This window comes from Dipodomys spectabilis, unplaced genomic scaffold (genome assembly GCF_019054845.1).
Source record: "Dipodomys spectabilis isolate Male_0828 unplaced genomic scaffold, ASM1905484v1 ptg000193l, whole genome shotgun sequence".
In the NCBI taxonomy this organism is placed as follows: domain Eukaryota; kingdom Metazoa; phylum Chordata; class Mammalia; order Rodentia; family Heteromyidae; genus Dipodomys; species Dipodomys spectabilis.
The window spans coordinates 272,501-289,198 of record NW_024870870.1 but is presented as its reverse complement, the minus strand read 5'-3'; the positions used below and the strand labels follow the sequence as shown (position 1 = coordinate 289,198).

The following is a 16,698-nucleotide window of genomic DNA, read 5'->3' as shown; positions in this document are numbered from 1 at the left end:
GAGATGTCCTATTTAAATTTGATTAGTCCATGTAAGGCACAGTGAGACACAAGGATTGGGAAGCTCTAAGTGTCAAGCAGGACTTGGGGAAAGTATGTGGGATCCTCTCTTATCTGAAAAAAATATAACATTAACCAATGGGACTGGAGGGATGCCTTCAGTGCTAGATTGCTCCCTGATTTCCAAATCCAAGATTATAAAATAAGGTAAAAAATTGCAAGTTAATGACTAAACAAACTTAATTCTATGTGAAAGACAGAAAATAGTGTCTCTGAGCTCAAGCAATGCAGATTTCTAGTTCTTTTCTCATGGCATGAAGAAATCAAGCTAACCTTGGATTTCTGAACACTTTGCTTTCCCAGCTAATCTAGTCCTGATGCACTGGAGACTTGTGAACCTGGCTTTGTTAGTCATGACAACAGCTCAAGTGTAGGCACAGTACATGATAAGCATACTGGATACTCAGGAAAGATATAATAAGATGAGAAAAGGGAATTGTAGAATGATAGCTAAAAGAAGCTCAAAGTCCAGGAGACTGTTATCTCCAATAAACTACTTAGAAATAGCTGGAGGTGACACTGTGTGACCTGCAGCTATGACAAGATCATACTAGAGAAGCACATTGTTGGCAGGTTTGGGGCCATGGAGCAGCTCAGCAAGAATGCTGGGTGGGTTGGGAGGCATTAGAGCAGCAAGAATGGTCTGTCCCTTGGGTGTGTTCAGAGAGCCTGAGGTCTGTAGCTGTGCCACTGTAGCACTACATAGGGCATGGTGAAGGCTGGCCACTGGAGTCTGAATCAGGCAGATTCTGCGAGGGGCCCAAGCATGGTACTTATTCATCTTGGACAGCCCTTGTCTTAACTATGACCTGCCATGTACACCGGAGTTCTGGACCAAAACTAATAGTAAAGGCTTTCAACCAAAGAAGCACATAGGCAGTGTGAATGACTGGAAGGAGTATGCATGTGGACCAGAAGTGAGACATGGGAGCAAGATGGGGGATTCTAAGATAACCTCACTGAGCAACACATCTAGTCAGCCATCAGGCTCATAGCACTGACCCGAGTACCACTGGCAGCTTGATGCAGCTGGAATAGGCCAGCCTATGGGGAGCATCAATGCTGTTTCAAACCTACAACTTGCCACTTAGGCTTGGCGAAATGATGGGAACCATTGGTGTGGCTACGAGCCTCAGTGACATACTGTCAACTGACCAGAGCAAGTCTCTTCATGGCCATGGTTCTTCTCCTGGGGAAAGGGTTCCCAGTAAATGGCAGAGAGTGGCAGTGTCTTAATGAGTTCCCATTGTTGTGACAGAAGATCTGATACAGACAAATTAAAGCAGGACAGGCTTATTTTGCCTATAATTTCAGGATTTTTCAGTACATGTAAGTTTTTATAACACAAAACCTTCTCACATACTGAGTGATTCCTTGGAAGTAGATGGAGGAGAGAATGAGAATGACAACATACCGATGTACCTGGCATTCTCGTTTTAGGATATTTATTCTCTCAGGCTCCCAGAATGGGTTGGTAATGTTCATCTACATTGAGTGAAGATCTATCCACACTGTTAATCCTCCTTGCAATAACATAACCCAAGGAGTGCTTTCCTAATCTCCTAACTACTTCTTAATCCACTCATGCTAATACTCAACATATCCATCACAAGTCCACCTTTATTAACTTGGAACTTAATAGTTCTTCATAACCCTAAGATTCCACCTTTGCTCTTGTAGGTTTTTGTCCATCCATTTCCCAGAATTCCCCATGGCTGTAAACAATCTAAAACTCTTCAAAATTTTAAGACTAAATTTTCTTATGAGATTCCAGGAAAACTCTTAGGCATGAGTCACTATGAAGTGAAAAACAACTCATATACACTAGAGGTAAAATGGCACAGATTATAGATTTCCACTCAATCAGAAAGGAAAATTCCCACCTTATGGTATTTTTACTTGCAGGCCACAGGACATTTCCCTTTTTTGTTTTTTTTTGTCAGTCGTGGGGCCTGAACTCTGGGCCTGGGCACTGTCCTCAGCTCTTCAGCTCAAGGCTAGCAGTCTACCACTTGTACCACAGCTTCACTTCTGGCTTTTTCTGCTTATGTAGTGCTGAGAAATCAAACCCAGGGCCTCATGCATGCAAAGCAAGCACTGTACTACTGAGCCACCTTCCCAGCCTCAGGCATTCTCCTTAACAGGCATTTCATATTCCTGACATGACCAATACCCTGAGGCCTCCACTACAGGTTAGATTTCATCCTCACAGCATCACACATCACCCTCTGAGGAGCAACCATTGGGGATTTCATCCAGGACACATGGACTCTGCTTTTTTTTTTCTTGGAGATGGGGACAACACTTTTCTGCCTTGGTAGACTTTGATTCAGCTCCCAGCATGTGCCACTGCTGCCAAGCTCTCAAATTCTTCTTAAAACCACTACTTTCTAGGGTGTTTTTTGTTCAGTTTAATTTATAAATTTATTTTTTATTTGTTGCAGTTTAAAAAACTTTATTATACTACACACTCTATTAGTAAATACACCAAATTTCATTTTCTCAAATGGTGAATGGAGTGCAAGATGGTCATCGCATGTTTCTTCATTACTAAGCATAGGATCAGATTGAGGGATGGCTTTAGTGTATTCCTATTGAGTGACCACATAAGTGTGGAAGCCTACCATTGTCCTGTCATCATATGTCAGAGGAAGGTCCACTTTAGATAGGAAGAAAATGTTTCAAGGTAGTGCTCTCTGCTCTTATCCACTTCTGCTGCTGTAATAGTGTATCAGGATGCTTATCAAGCAGGAAGAGAAAAGATATTTCAAAGGAAACTGCTTTTAAAGTCCACTTCTAGGCACACTGATTTTCATTCCATGGAGCCTGTCATCTTGCTTAAATCTGGGTCCTACAAGGTACCACCTACATGTATTTTTAAATGTTTGTCTACAAATGCTTTTTCCAGGGTGTTACAAGTTAACATTATGTGCAAAGTGCACATAATTGCTCTCATGAAATAGCCTCTATTATACACCAAGAGTTGTGCATTAGTAACCTCTAATGCATTTCTTAGCCTTTTCTAATTGACAATTGATAGTAACCACAACCATGGCATAGTGGGTCACACCTGTACACCTAGGAAGTAGATGTGTGGTTTGAAGCCATCCTGGGCAAAAACTTTGTGAGACACCAACTAATCCATATCAAATGATGAGTGCCACTTTCAGCTTTTTCTGCTTATGTGGTTTGTGCTGAGGAATCGAATCTAGGGCTTCATGCATGCAAGTTAAGCACTTACCACTGAGCCACCTTCCCCACCGAGTTTTATTTATTTTTTAATTTCCAAAATAACTCCAGAAGTGGAGCTATGGATCCAATGGCAGAATGCTACTCCTCAACAAAAAGAGCTCAGGGACACAGCTTATTAAGTAAAAAGTAAAAAGTTTTCAGTTTCTTTAGAAACAGAGCAGAGTTTATAGAAAAATTAAATGCAATAAGTTGTTTTTCTGAAAGCAGACAGTCAGGAGGAATTTGCTACTTCTCCTCTGACTCCATCTCAGCTAAAATCTTGACTATGACACTAAGGACTAACCTCTAACAAAAGTTTTATGCCCATGGTTCTGTAATGCTAGCTGCTGAGATCTGAGCACCATGGTTCAAAGTCAGCCCAGGAAAGTTCATGAGGCTGTCACCTCCAATTAATCACCAAAATGCAGAAAGTGATGTTATGACTCAAGTGGCAGAGCACTATCCTTGAACCAAATTGCTCAGGGACAGTGCCCAGCCCCGAGTTTCATCACTATGATCAGTAAATAAAACATAGAGAATATAGGGAATTATACAAAATGCCAGATTCTACCAAATAATAAAGAAGAGATGAACTCCCTGTCCTGCTGCCCAGAAGCTAGAAACTGCAGTGTTCCCAGGCAGGATGCACATGTGCACACCTTTGATTGCATAGTTACAATAGCAGAGCATGAGGTATTCTAACTCCTGAAAAATGCCTTTGGCTTGGCCTTTAGCTGGTTGTTTTGCAGTTGGAATCTCCTAGACTTTTCTGCCTAGCCTGCTTTTGAACTGTTATTCTCCAGCTCTCAGCATGCTCACTAAATAAGATGATAGCATGATCCACCATGGGATGACACATTGCTGAGGAACTTCTTTGAAACAATGGAGATGAAAATCCCCATAAATGATTGTAATTTAATGTGCAATATTGAGTGGTGGTTAGTCTGTTCAGGCAGGTGTACAACAGCCATCAGCAGGTCTGAGCTCGGCGCTCCTGGTGTTCAGCACTGATCATTTTTTAATTGTGCTAACCCTTTATATTATTGCAAGTGTTCTTTATTTTATGTTCAAGAATCTTATAACAAACAAGACTTGAAAATATCTTTTTCTGTTTTCCATTCAGGTGTGGGTTGGGGAGGGGGGGAGGGGAAAGGATTGAGAAGGGAGGTGGCCTGAGAAGGCACTGGGGACTGGCAGGGCATCAGGGCCTGAGCTAGTTCCCCAGTTCCTTCTGAATAAAGTGAGGCTGCATTGTTGGACAGTCAGTAGGGACAGGACACACTAGTGGGAGTCCATACTGGCTCTCTCCAGGACTGCAGTGTCCTGGTCCCTCCTGCCTGCTTGCAAGTGCCCTGGATGTGGCCCTCTCATGGGCCTTGGTGGGTGAATGTCCTTAGGTTGCCCCGCTGGCTTCCTGTTCCCAGATTTGCCATGATTAGCAGCTGCCCCTCCTCACTCTGGTTCCAATCCCAGCACTATCTGCCTCCTACCAGCACCTCCCCACTCATGCCTCATGCCTGCAAGGCAAGCATTCTACCACTGCTGACTCATTATTTTTTTTTTGTTCAAAACACCATTGCTAGGAGGGATGAGTGACAATGTTGTCAGACAACTTGTATTTATATACTGTCTTGTAGAATGGAAACTTCTTTGTACAACCACCTAAAGATAACAATAACAATAATAATAATAAATGTTTAAAAAACACCATTGCTTCTGTCCTGCACTGATAGAAAAATATCCTAGTTCCCTTACCTGCACTTCTGATAAATGATTTTTATCAAGATTTCTGATTTACTAGAGACAGCTTACATTTGACCATTTATGTCAGTCACACCACACCGAGGTGACTCTCAGGTCAGGGAAGGAGCCCTGAGCCCGGCTTATCACCCCATCCAATTCTACTGACTTTAATCAAGTGCACTATTCCCTACCTGGTAACATTCCTAATGAACCTCATGATCATTTACAACATCCTTCTGGACTTCCTGGATATGAGAAGCCACAGGTCAGGTGAGTCCTAGGTCTGTGGGAGCAAGTCTCCTGCTGAGCCCTGAATTCTGAGCTCCAGGACTGTTCTTCCTTTAACTGGAAACTTCTTTATTTAACGTAAGCCACTTTTGATTTATGAATTTGTCATTTTTCTATTTTTACAAAATAGAATTTTTGAAGCAAGTCTTGATTTATGAATATAAGGTGGCATTTGCTATTGTACAGAGAATAAATATAGTTAATGTAAGCCTTCGTTAAAAAGGAAGCTATTTGTTATTTGTGGGGGCTCTGGGAAGAATGTTTTTCCAGTCCCAAGTCTTGAATTCTGAGCCTAGGCACTGTCCCTGAGCCTGTTTGTGCTCAAGGGTAGCACTCTACCACTTGAGCCACATTGAAGCACTTGAGCCACTACACAGTTTTTTCTGAGTAGCTTATTGTAGATAAGTGACTCCTACCCAGGTTGGCTTAAAACTGCAATCCTCAGATCTCAGCTTCATGAGTATCGATGATTACAGATGTGAGTAACTGGCACCCAGCTGGTGATCGAATATTTTTAAAAATTGTATATTCCCAGAGACAGTCATGATGGTTTATTGCTTGCTGTTTTGGAGGTCTGAACTCACATTAGAGATATTGAGAACTCAGTAGTCTGTCTAGCAAACCTAATATATTGGTATCTGTCACATGATAGCTTGCTATTATTAAAGTTCCATCTTTGTGTTTGAGATGCTGAGATGTGAAAAATAAGGGTGAAAGCCAGCCTAGGCAGGAAATCTGTGATACTCATCTCCAGTAACTTGCCCAAAAAAATCCAGAAGTGGAGCTGTGGCTCCAGTGGCAGAGTGCAAAAAAAAAAGAAGCTCAAAGACAACACAGGCCCTGAATTCAAGTGTCAGTATTCAATTCTCAGGACTGGGGCACACACACATACACATACACACACACACACACACACACACACACACACACACACACACACAAAGAGCTGGTCATCGGTGGCTCCTGCCTGTAATCCTAACTACTCAGGATGTTGCAATCTGAGGATCATGCTTCAAAGCCAGCCCCTGCAGGAAAGTCCGTGAGACTTTTGTCTCCAATAAACCACTCAGAAAACTGGAAATGGCAGTGTGGTTCAAGTGGTACAGCGGTAACCTTGAACTGAAATTCTCAGGGACAGGGTCCAGGCCCAGAGTGTTTTTCCATGAATGACAAAAGAAAAAGAAAAAGAAAGAGCAAGAAATAAATAAAAAGAAAATGCAAGGATTTGGGGAAACAAGAACAACAACAACAAAACCCACAGGACTTCTATCTTGGGTAGAAATCTGACCACCTAGGGAAACATACTAGTGAAATGTTGACCCTGACCCCACACTAAGTCATGGATCTTGGAATAATAGCTGTTTCTAAGGAAAACAGGACCCTGCACAAAAGCATGAACTATAGTATAGTATATTCAGGAAGGATTCCAATGGTGTAACTCCTTTGAACACCTGAATAGCATGACAAGGGTGGAAGGATAATGTCAAGGAAAGTGGGGTAGACCAGTGAAGAAAGGAAAGGTAGATGAATGCAGCCATGATAGTCAATGTAAATGTGTGAAAATGGAACTAGACAAACAGGTGATGGGGGCTGGGGAAGGGATGACAAGAATGATAAAACGGGTGACATCTATCACATGCATTGCACTCATGATCTAAAGTATGGACATGAAAACCCTTTGTACATCAACTTCATAAAATACTATTTGTAAATGTAATGACACATTGCACTCACAAACTGATATGTTGAATTGAAATTCTTTGTACAATTACTTAAGTATTTCTATAATAACAAATTCCTTATTAAGCTGGGCATTAGTGTTTCATACCTGTAATGGTAGCTACTCTGCATGCTGAGCTCTGATGTTTCCGGTCTCACATTCTTCCTCTCTGCTTTGACAGTATAATATCATCATTATTTATGATAGCGTACTTTAAAAAAAATTTTTTTTTTGGTCCTGGGGCTTGAACTCTGTGCTTAGGCACTGTCCTTGTGCTCTTCAGCTCAACGTGAGCACTCTACCGCTTGAGCCACAGCACCACTTCCGGTTTTCTAGTGGTTTATTGGAGATCAAGAGTCTCACTGACTTTCCTGCCAGGGCTGGTTTGAACAACGATCCTCAGATCTCAGGCTCCTGAGTAGCTTGTATTACAGGCATGAGCCACCAGCTCCTGGCTCACTGTAATAATCTTGAACACACATTTTACTCCGTGTTTTACATTGCCTAATAATATTCTCACATTGATAGCCTGTGAAGCTGTTGTGGGTTTGGTATTATTCTTGCAGTGTAAAATAACTACACTCATTACCTGCAAAGCCTTAATCTCTGATAATGCTGAAAATTATTACCCCCAGAACCATATTCATCTCTATACCTTGATATTCCTAAAGTCACATGAATGATCTGAATTAATTCAACCATTCATCACCTACTTATTAGCATGGAATGTCTGTTCATATGTACTCGCTATCATGAAAATTACTTTCACTACTTTTCATTTTTCTCTGTACCCCATTCTAACCCTATCACCCTGACTTCTCCTACATTAGTTCGCCTCACCTATCCAAGCAGCCTTTAACATACAGAAAACAGGTCAATACTAATTGTTTTTCAAGTCCTTTCATTATAATACATGCATGGAACTTATTTCCTTTTAGGTTTTATTTGAAGCAAACCTAATTGTGACTCTCCTAATCATTATCTGAGAAGGGAGTCTGACAGAACAACCTAGCATGTGCACGCTCCCAGAGGACCCTCTAGCATGCCTCAGGCATGCAAGGCAAGAGCTCTACCAATGAGCCACCTTCCCAGCCCATGGAAGTCTATTTTTTTAATGTGGCTCCCCAGTTATCTGTTATTATGGCATTGAGAAGCTGGGTTGTGAAAAGACGCGCAAGACTACAATTAGTACGGAAAGTCTAGCGCCAGTGGCAGCTTACATGTATGCTTTCTAGAGTGGCTGGAGCACCAGTACTGAAAAGATTGCAACCTGTCTGGAGAACTAGGACAATGATTACATGATTAGTGAGTAAACTTGCTTCCCATTCCATTTTCACCACGGTTTTTCACTCTAATAATCCAATCTGTGGCCTTCTTATTCCCTTATTTTCTCCACCCCACCCCACACCCAACAGCAAGGGTCAATCCCCCTCTATTCTCTTTTCTCTGTCTTCTCTAGAATCACTTGCAATATAAACCAATGTCCTCACCTAGTCAGGTAAACTTTTTATATAGGTATCAGAATAAAATTTCTTGAACTATATAGACTTTTATTCACTTGATTTCCCTTAAGTAAATTAAAATAACTGGCTGTTGACAGGGCACATCTGGATATTTCTATCGGTCCCATAGAGATAATCTGTTACATTTTAGGACATGGTAGATTATATTTGCTATTTCCCCAAATGGACTTTACAAAAGCCATCCGTGGCCCCAAAGATGTTTCTGGACCTCTCATCATGCGTGACTAAATAGGCCTCAGTGAATTAAGCTGAGAAAGCTGCAAAACAAAGCAGATCACTTCAGTTATGGAATATTAAGAGAATAAAAGTAGCTTTATACCACTGGATCTTTAGTGAGAAGATAGAATAAAAAGAAGAAAAAAATATTGGAGGATGCAATATAAACCAATTGAAACGTATCCAACCGATGATCTGGCTTTGAAGTGGCTATTTACTAGTGTGGTCATAGACCATCGTGTCCAGAAGGATAAATCAATGTGTTTTGAAAGATCCTAAACCAAATATACTTGTAATAATGACCAAAAGCGTTAGGACAGGTACGTTTCTGTCCTCCTAATTCCAGCTTTAATCCTAACATGTCCGGTTGTTATAATACCTTCACAGTCATGCCACTTATGGATATTACATCTTATGTCTTCTCTGCAATATCTTAAATGCTCAGAGAAGTTACACCTTCTGACAAAAGGACAGTATGTGTGTCACACACATGGGGGCACACACACTCTGTTTGCCCGGAGTGCTGTGTAGCTTACCATGTCCAGTTATAGTTTAGGTCTAGCATCCACATAGGAGGGAAAACACGTGCCGTGCCGTTGGTCGGTCGGTCGGTCAGTCGGTCTGTCTTTCCACCGGTCTGTCTTCCCCTGGCATCACCTGTTCTAGGTCCTTCTCCGCCGCCTGGTCGGCCGCTGAGCTGCGCTACTCCCAAGCGCTGTCCGTGGCTTTTCTTTTCTTTTTTTTCTTTTCTCCCTTTCTAGCTTCTTCGGTCCTGTGCCCGGCAGAGGTGTCCTGGTTATCCCGAGTGCCAGGGAGGTTTAAGCCCGTGGTATTTTTTCATTTCTTTTTTTCGTTTTTTTTTCTTTTTTCTTTTTACTTCGCTCGTTACTCACGAAAGGGTGTCTGTCCTGCTACGCTTTTATCCCAGGCTGTTGGCCCCTCTCAGGAGCCGAGCTTCCTGGGCCACCGCCTCCCGAGTGCCGTGTGGCTGTCTTCTCCACCCCCTCGGTGTGATTGATGTGGTGATGTTGCGATCTCCTTCGGGCCCGGGCCTAAGCTGGGCCAGGCAAGGGACGGACATTTATGGTGAATGGGAACGCTCTTCTCGTTCTGTCCGTGGACCCCTGCCCTCACCGTCCCACCGTGCCGGCGCCGGTGGTATGCGGGGAGGCAGGGGTGTGGCAACCGGGTCCGGCTGCGCTCTCCCTGCCCTCGCCGGGAGGTCGGGGACTTGTACACGCTGGAGGAGGAGGTCGCCCTGATCTGGCTCCTCTCTTCCCGTGACTCGTTATCGGCACGGGGGTTGGCTCTCTCCACAGAGAGGGAGGGTCGGTGCTCCGTGCTTGCCCATGCTGTGTGGTGTGAAAAGCCGCGCCTAGTGCTCTGCCCTCTTGCGGTGCTCCCGGAACGCTCCCGGTCGGTCCTCTCAGGTGCCTGAGGCTGAGTGGCTGTGTCGTTCCCGATCCTGGCATTGTCCGCTGCCTTGTGCCACCCTGCTGCCCGTGGTGTGTCCCGGCCATCCTTGGGTTCGTGGGGCTTGTGTGAGTGAGAAGTTACCGTTGAGGTTGACATCTCTGCTGGGGGCGTCGAGGCGGTTCCCCAGAGGAGCGCTCTTCCCTTGTTGCGCTGGGTGGTGGCTTCCCAGCATGAGCTGCCGCCCTGGTCCTGGCTTGTCTTCCCTGCCATGTCACCTGGCTTTTATTGCACCGGGGGACCTTAGATGTTGCAGTGGGAGGTGAGCCGGGCCTGTGCGGGTTTTCCTCCCGTGTGCGCGACTTTGCTCTGGCCCCGCACGGCAAGGCCGACTGACCAGGGTTGGTGTTGCTGCTGCCGCAGAACCCCCCTGCCCCACCCCTCCCTGCCCCCGTGGTGGGAAGGATGGACGCCTCTGATGTGTGCTGGTCCCGGCGGGGTTCCCGTCGGGGTTGGGTGCGGGCCACCCTCAGAGTGAGGAGAGGTTCTCTAGCGATCCTCGTTCGGGAAGCGGCGTGCGCTGCTGGGTTGGTGGGGGCCCGCACCCGATGGGCTCCCACGGCCCTGCCGCTCCCTGTCCCGCTTTTGAGCGTTAGTGGCTGCCCATGTCAGTAACTGCTTTCCTGCGCCTCCCCCCTCCGAGCTGGGGGAGGGTCCCGCGAGGCCTCTCCCTGGCCGTCCTCTGGTGTGGTGAGTGGAGGACGTTCCCGATACGTCCCCGCCCCTGCCTTGCGTGCGGTGTGTCGAGTGGCGGAGCCTGGAGCCCATGCCGGGTCACAATGCGAGGACGTGTGGTGTGTGGCTTCCGGACCTCGTGCTTGGTGTGCCGTGGGGTTTTTGGGGGTCTCGTCCCCCTCCCCCTCCGGCTCCTGGCAACGCTGTTCCCGAGCGTCTGTGTGGGCCGCCGCCCGTTGGTGATGATGGTGCTGTGCGGGCGCTGGGCCCCGCGGTGTTCCGGGGCCGCTGTGCCCGTGGTGGTGTGCCGCTCAGGGGGGTTCTGGCCCTCCGGAGCCGAGGATCCCGGTGTGTGTGGGCCCTTGCTCACGCGGCCGAAAAAGAGGCGGTCGATGATGGGTGCTGTGCCCGGCAGTGTGGATGGATGTGGTGGGGCCCTGCTGGCGCAGGCGGCTTCGCGGCGTTCACGGGGTCTTTGAGTTGTGTGCGAGCTGCCTGTTCCCTCTCGGGCCTCTTTTGGGGGGGCCTGCCACTGCCACGGTGGGGGTTTCCGGTCCGCTGGTCGGCCGGCTCGGTGTCCCAGGCATTGCGCAGGTCCGCCCCGGAGTTGGGAGTGGTGAGATCCCGCGTTCGTTTACCTGGCGTGCCGGCTGTGCCCAGAAAGGTCTCACCTCCCCGTTGGTCTGCGGCTGCGCCACTCACCCGTGTGAGGGGTTGGCCACTTGCTCACTTGCCTCTCACCCCAGTGACCCGACCCGGTGACCCTCCCACTGCTCTTCTTGTTGTGCTTCCGGCATGCCCTCCTCACCCGCATCAGCCTTCCGCTATCCTCACAGGTTTGGCCTGGTGGCCGGCCACCGGCGGACGGTCGAGTTGGGCGTTGTGTGGTGTTCTCTTGGGGGGGGAGACAGCGCTCAGCTCGTGAGGCTGCTCTCCCGGTGTGGGGGAGGCACGTCGTAGCGGCGGCGGTGGCTTTTGAAGGGTCTTCCCAGATCGGTTTTGCTCATGACGTGAGGGCTCCTGCCAGCGGGACTACCGGTACGCCACGGGGGCGATGGTGGTGAGATTCCCGCGTGCGTCCCTCGCTCGGGAGTTGGCCATCCAAGGGCCCGAAGCCGGCATCACGTGCCTCCTCCCGCTGGGTGCCGCCTCGCGTGCCTGCGCGGTTGTCCCGGGTTCCAGCGCCTCCCTCCTGCTTCGCCCTGCGTAGGCTTGCCCTCATCGTCTCTTCCGTCTCGAGCCATGTGGCTTCGTCCCCGCCCCTGTCCCGGATCCGGGGTGTTGTGCTCTCTCTTGGTGTGTCTCCGCCGCGTGCCCGGCGCAACCCTGGTTTCCATGCCTGGCCCTGTCTGCTCTGTGCCGGCGGTGTCTGCGTGTGAGTGTGCTCGCGTGCGTTGTGTTTGGTGTCGCCCACCTCCCGGGGTCCCTGCCACCGCCTTCGGCTGCAGTCATTGGCCGGTGACCTGTCGCCGATGGGTCGTCGCCGCAGACCCCCGACCCCCTGCCGGCACAGCCAGTCCGCGGTGGCGAGGGTCGTTGTGTGCTCGGCCCCCGCATCCGTGCGAGCAAGTGAATTCGTGCCGGCTTCTGAGGGAGGTGGAGAAAAACCCCGTGGCCATGTGGTGTGCGTTGCGTTGTGTCGCCCCTGGCTTTATGGCCGCTCGGGTGTGCGCCACACGCGACCCGGCCGGCTGGCCGGCTGGACAGTGGACTTCGGTGCACCGCCTCTGGGCGGAGAAGGGGCCTTGCACTCCTCCCCATCCGTGTGTGCGCGCTGCCGCTCCTGTGCCCGCCGGGCCAGCAGGCGGGGTGTCGGTGATGTGGTGCCCTCGCGTTTGGGTGCGGTGCGGTGCCCTTCCCCCACTGGCCACGGGTTCCTCTGCCCTCTCCGTGCTCTTCCTCTCACTGCTCGTCACCGCGCGGTTGCCTGCTTGCGCCCATGTGCCCGCGCCGCCGTCCTGGATGGTGGCAGTTGGGTCTAGTTGGTGGCCGGCTTGGCCCACCCGTGTCGGTCTTCCCGGTCGCTGCCGGCGTTCGCTGGTCGGTGGCATCGGTCTCCCGAATCAAGGTCCGCGACTCCCTCCCTTCCCGCGCCCGCTCTGCGCCCACCCTCGTGTGTGCTCTCGGGCCGGTCAGGCCTGCCCGGTCGTTCTGGTGTGCGGTGACCCGGGATCCGCCTCGCCGCCCTCGCTCCCCCTCGTTGGCTCCCCGTCTTCTCCTCGCCATTGCCCGCTGGCCGGGAGGGAGGGTTTGGGTTCTGCCCTCTCCTCGCTCACGCTCGTTTACATCTGGTCCCCGTGGAGAGACAGATGGATGCCCTGTTTTGCCTGTGTTCCCTCTCCGCTCCTTCTGCCCCCCCCCCGTCGGGAAAGAGGTGGGGGGGTTGTGGGGTCGGGTTCGCGGTGTGTGGGCACCGTGCGGCCGTGCCGCCTGGGCGCGCCGTTCTGTTGGCCCGCGACGATGGGCGTCAGAGGAGGTGAGGAGGAGAGCCCCCCGTTGTCGCTCGCCGGTGTCGCTCTCTCTCTCCCCTCGCTCGGCCAGATTTGCCACGTGCCGGCGGTCGGCCACCTGGTGGCACGTTCCAGCGCGCTCGCCATCCCCGGTGTCCTCTGTACCCCCGCTTCCCCACCCCACCCGCCCCCCCTCTCCGGAGGGAGGAGGAGGAGCGGGGGAGGTTCCAGGGCCCTCCGGGCTTGCCCGCGCTTCCCTACCTGGTTGATCCTGCCAGTAGCATATGCTTGTCTCAAAGATTAAGCCATGCATATCTAAGTATGCACTGCCGATACAGTGAAACTGCGAATGGCTCATTAAATCAGTTATGGTTCCTTTGGTCGCTCACTCCTCTCCTACTTGGATAACTGTGGTAATTCTAGAGCTAATACATGCCGACGGGTGCTCACCCCCTCCCGGGGGGGGGGGGATGCATGCATTTATCAGATCAAAACCAACCTGGTAAGCTCCCTCCCGGCTCCGGCCGGGGGGCGGGCGACGGCGGCTTTGGTGACTCTAGATATCCTCTGGCCGATCGCACGCCCCCCGTGGCGGCGACGACCCATTCGAACGTCTGCCCTATCAACTTTCGATGGTAGTCGCCGTGCCTACCATGGTGACCACGGGTGACGGGGAATCAGGGTTCGATTCCGGAGAGGGAGCCTGAGAAACAGCTACCACATCCTAGGAAGGTAGCAGGCGCGCAAATTACCCACTCCCGACCCGGGGAGGTAGTGATAAAAAATAACAATACAGGACTCTTTCGAGGCCCTGTAATTGGAATGAGTCCACTTTAAATCCTTTCGTGAGGATCCATTGGAGGGCAAGTCTGGTGCCAGCAGCCATGGTAATTCCAGCTCCAATAGCATATATTAAAGTTGCTGCAGTTAAAAAGCTCATAGTTGGATCTTGGGAGCGGGCGGGCGGTCCGCCCCGAGGCGAGTCACCGCCCGTCCCTACCCCTTGCATCTCGGCGTCCCCTCGATGCTCTTAGCTGAGTGTCCCGCGGGGCCCGAAGCGTTTACTTTGAAAAAATTAGAGTGTTCAAAGCAGGCCCGAGCTGCCTGGATACCACAGCTAGGAATAATGGAATAGGACCGCGGTTCTATTTTGTTGGTTTTCAGAACTGAGGCCATGATTAAGAGGGACGGCCGGGGGCATTCGTATTGCGCCGCTAGAGGTGATATTCTTGGACCGGCACAAGACGGACCAGAGCAAAAGCATTTGCCAAGAATGTTTTCATTAATTAAGAACGAAAGTCAGAGGTTCGAAGACGATCAGATACCGTCGTAGTTCCGACCATAAACGATGCCGACTGGCGATGTGGCGACGTTATTCCCATGACCCGCCGGGCAGCTTCTGGGAAACCAAAGTCTTTGGGTTCCGGGGGGAGTATGGTTGCAAAGCTGAAACTTAAAGGAATTGACGGAAGGGCACCACCAGGAGTGGAGCCTGGGGCTTAATTTGACTCAACACGGGAAACCTCACCCAGCCCGGACACTGACAGGATTGACAGATTGATAGCTCTTTCTCGATTCCGTGGGTGGTGGTACATGGCCGTTCTTAGTTGGTGGAGCGATTTGTCTGGTTAATTCCGATAACGAACGAGACTCTGGCATGCTAACTAGTTATGCGACCCCCGAGCGGTCGGCGTCCCCCAACTTCTTAGAGGCACAAGTGGCGTTCAGCCACCCGAGATTGAGCAATAACAGGTCTGTCATGCCCTTAGATGTCTACGGCTGCACGCGCGCTACACTGACTGGCTCAGCGTGTGCCTACCATACGCCGGCAGGCACGGGTAACCCGTTGAACCCCATTCGTGATGGGGATCGGGGATTGCAATTATTCCCCATGAACGAGGAATTCCCAGTAAGTGTGGGTCATAAGCTTGCGTTGATTAAGTCCCTGCCCTTTGTACACACCGCCCGTCGCTACTACCGATTGGATGGTTTAGTGAGGCCCTCAGATTGGCCCCGCCGGAGTCGGCCCACGGCCCTGGCGGAGTGCTGAGAAGACAGTCGAACTTAACTATCTAGAGGAAGTAAAAGTCGTTACAAGGTTTCCGTAGGTGAACCTGAGGAAGGATCATTAACGGAAAGAGCACTGACGCACGTGCGCGCGTACAGTGTGAGCTCAGCACGAGGGTGGCCTTCCGCGATCTGCTGGGGTTGCCGGCGCCGCAGTCCCTCGGAGCTCCTCCTCCTCGTCGTCTTTCCTGCGTCGTCGTGGCTGTCTGTCTGTTCCCGTGTGGTCGCTCTCGCACGTCGGGGTCGGCCTGGGAGGAGGGGCCCACCCATTCCCGGGGCGGCTGTGCCGGTGAGGACCTTCCCCCCATCCCGGTGTTTCCCGCGGCTGCGGACGGGTGAGCTGGCGAGGGGGCACGAGAGAGGAGGAAGGAGCGGTAGAGATGCCGGCTGGGATGGCATGGCTGGCGTCGGCCTGGTGGGTGTGGCTGTCTGTGGTGCCATCCCCGCGGTGCCCGTGCCATGGGTGGGCGAGCCGGTGCCCGGGTTAAGGCATGTTGCGGGTGGGTTGTGTCACCCGCCGGCTGCGGGTAGCCGTGGTGGGACCGGGTTCCAGGCCCGGGCGGCCAGGAGCGGATGGGCACGTGCCCTACGTCCCGCTGCTGCCGAGCGGGCCTGCGGGCCCTCCCGGCCGCGGTGTCGCCCCCCCCCCCCCCCCCCCGCTGCCTCCGCGGACGTCCTTGTCCAGATCACCAGCTTCCCTCTGCCCCTGCTCTGCCAACCCCTCCCGCGTCCGGGCCCACGTGGCGCATCGCATTCCCCAGCTGCTGGGGGCCGCCGCCACTTCCGCTTTTCCCTGTCGGCCCACCTCTGTCTCTGCACTCGCTCCCCACGTCCCCGCGCTCCTCTCCCGTCCTGCGCCACCGCGGGGCGCCATGCCTCGGGCCCCTGCCTTGCCTTGCCTGCGCGCCCTCGTGGCGGTCCCCTTCTCCACTGGCTTTCCCGCACTGGGCGCCTAGCACATCGGTCGGGGGGGGGGCTCGGCCTCGCCAGTGTGTGGCCGCCGTCCTCCCCTTCTTGGTCTGCCTTTGCCTTCCCCTCCGCCCCGCCCTCACCCCCTGCGGCCTTGGTGGCCCGGTCTGGGACCGGCTCCCCGCAGTGGCACCTTACCCCGCCTCTGGCGGGGTGGCTCCCGCTACAGGGCTTGCCGCGTCCCACGGCTCCGTTCACCCCCCCTCCCCCGTGTGGTTGGGGGGAGTGGCGGTGGGTGGGGCCTGCGATGGTGCGGCTCCGGGGTGGAGAGTGTGTACGGCGGC

The 16,698-nt window shown here is 51.5% G+C and overlaps 1 long non-coding RNA gene across 1 annotated transcript; it reads right to left on the bottom strand.

Moving 5' to 3' along the window:
- Positions 1-9,808: 9,808 nt before the first annotated feature.
- LOC122121672 lies at positions 9,809-14,506 on the bottom strand. Its single transcript, XR_006150005.1, has 3 exons — positions 14,379-14,506; positions 12,651-12,653; positions 9,809-9,818 (listed from the first exon to the last, which is right to left on the bottom strand). It is a non-coding gene; the product is annotated as an uncharacterized LOC122121672 (long non-coding RNA).
- Between the last annotated feature and the right edge of the window lie 2,192 nt (positions 14,507-16,698).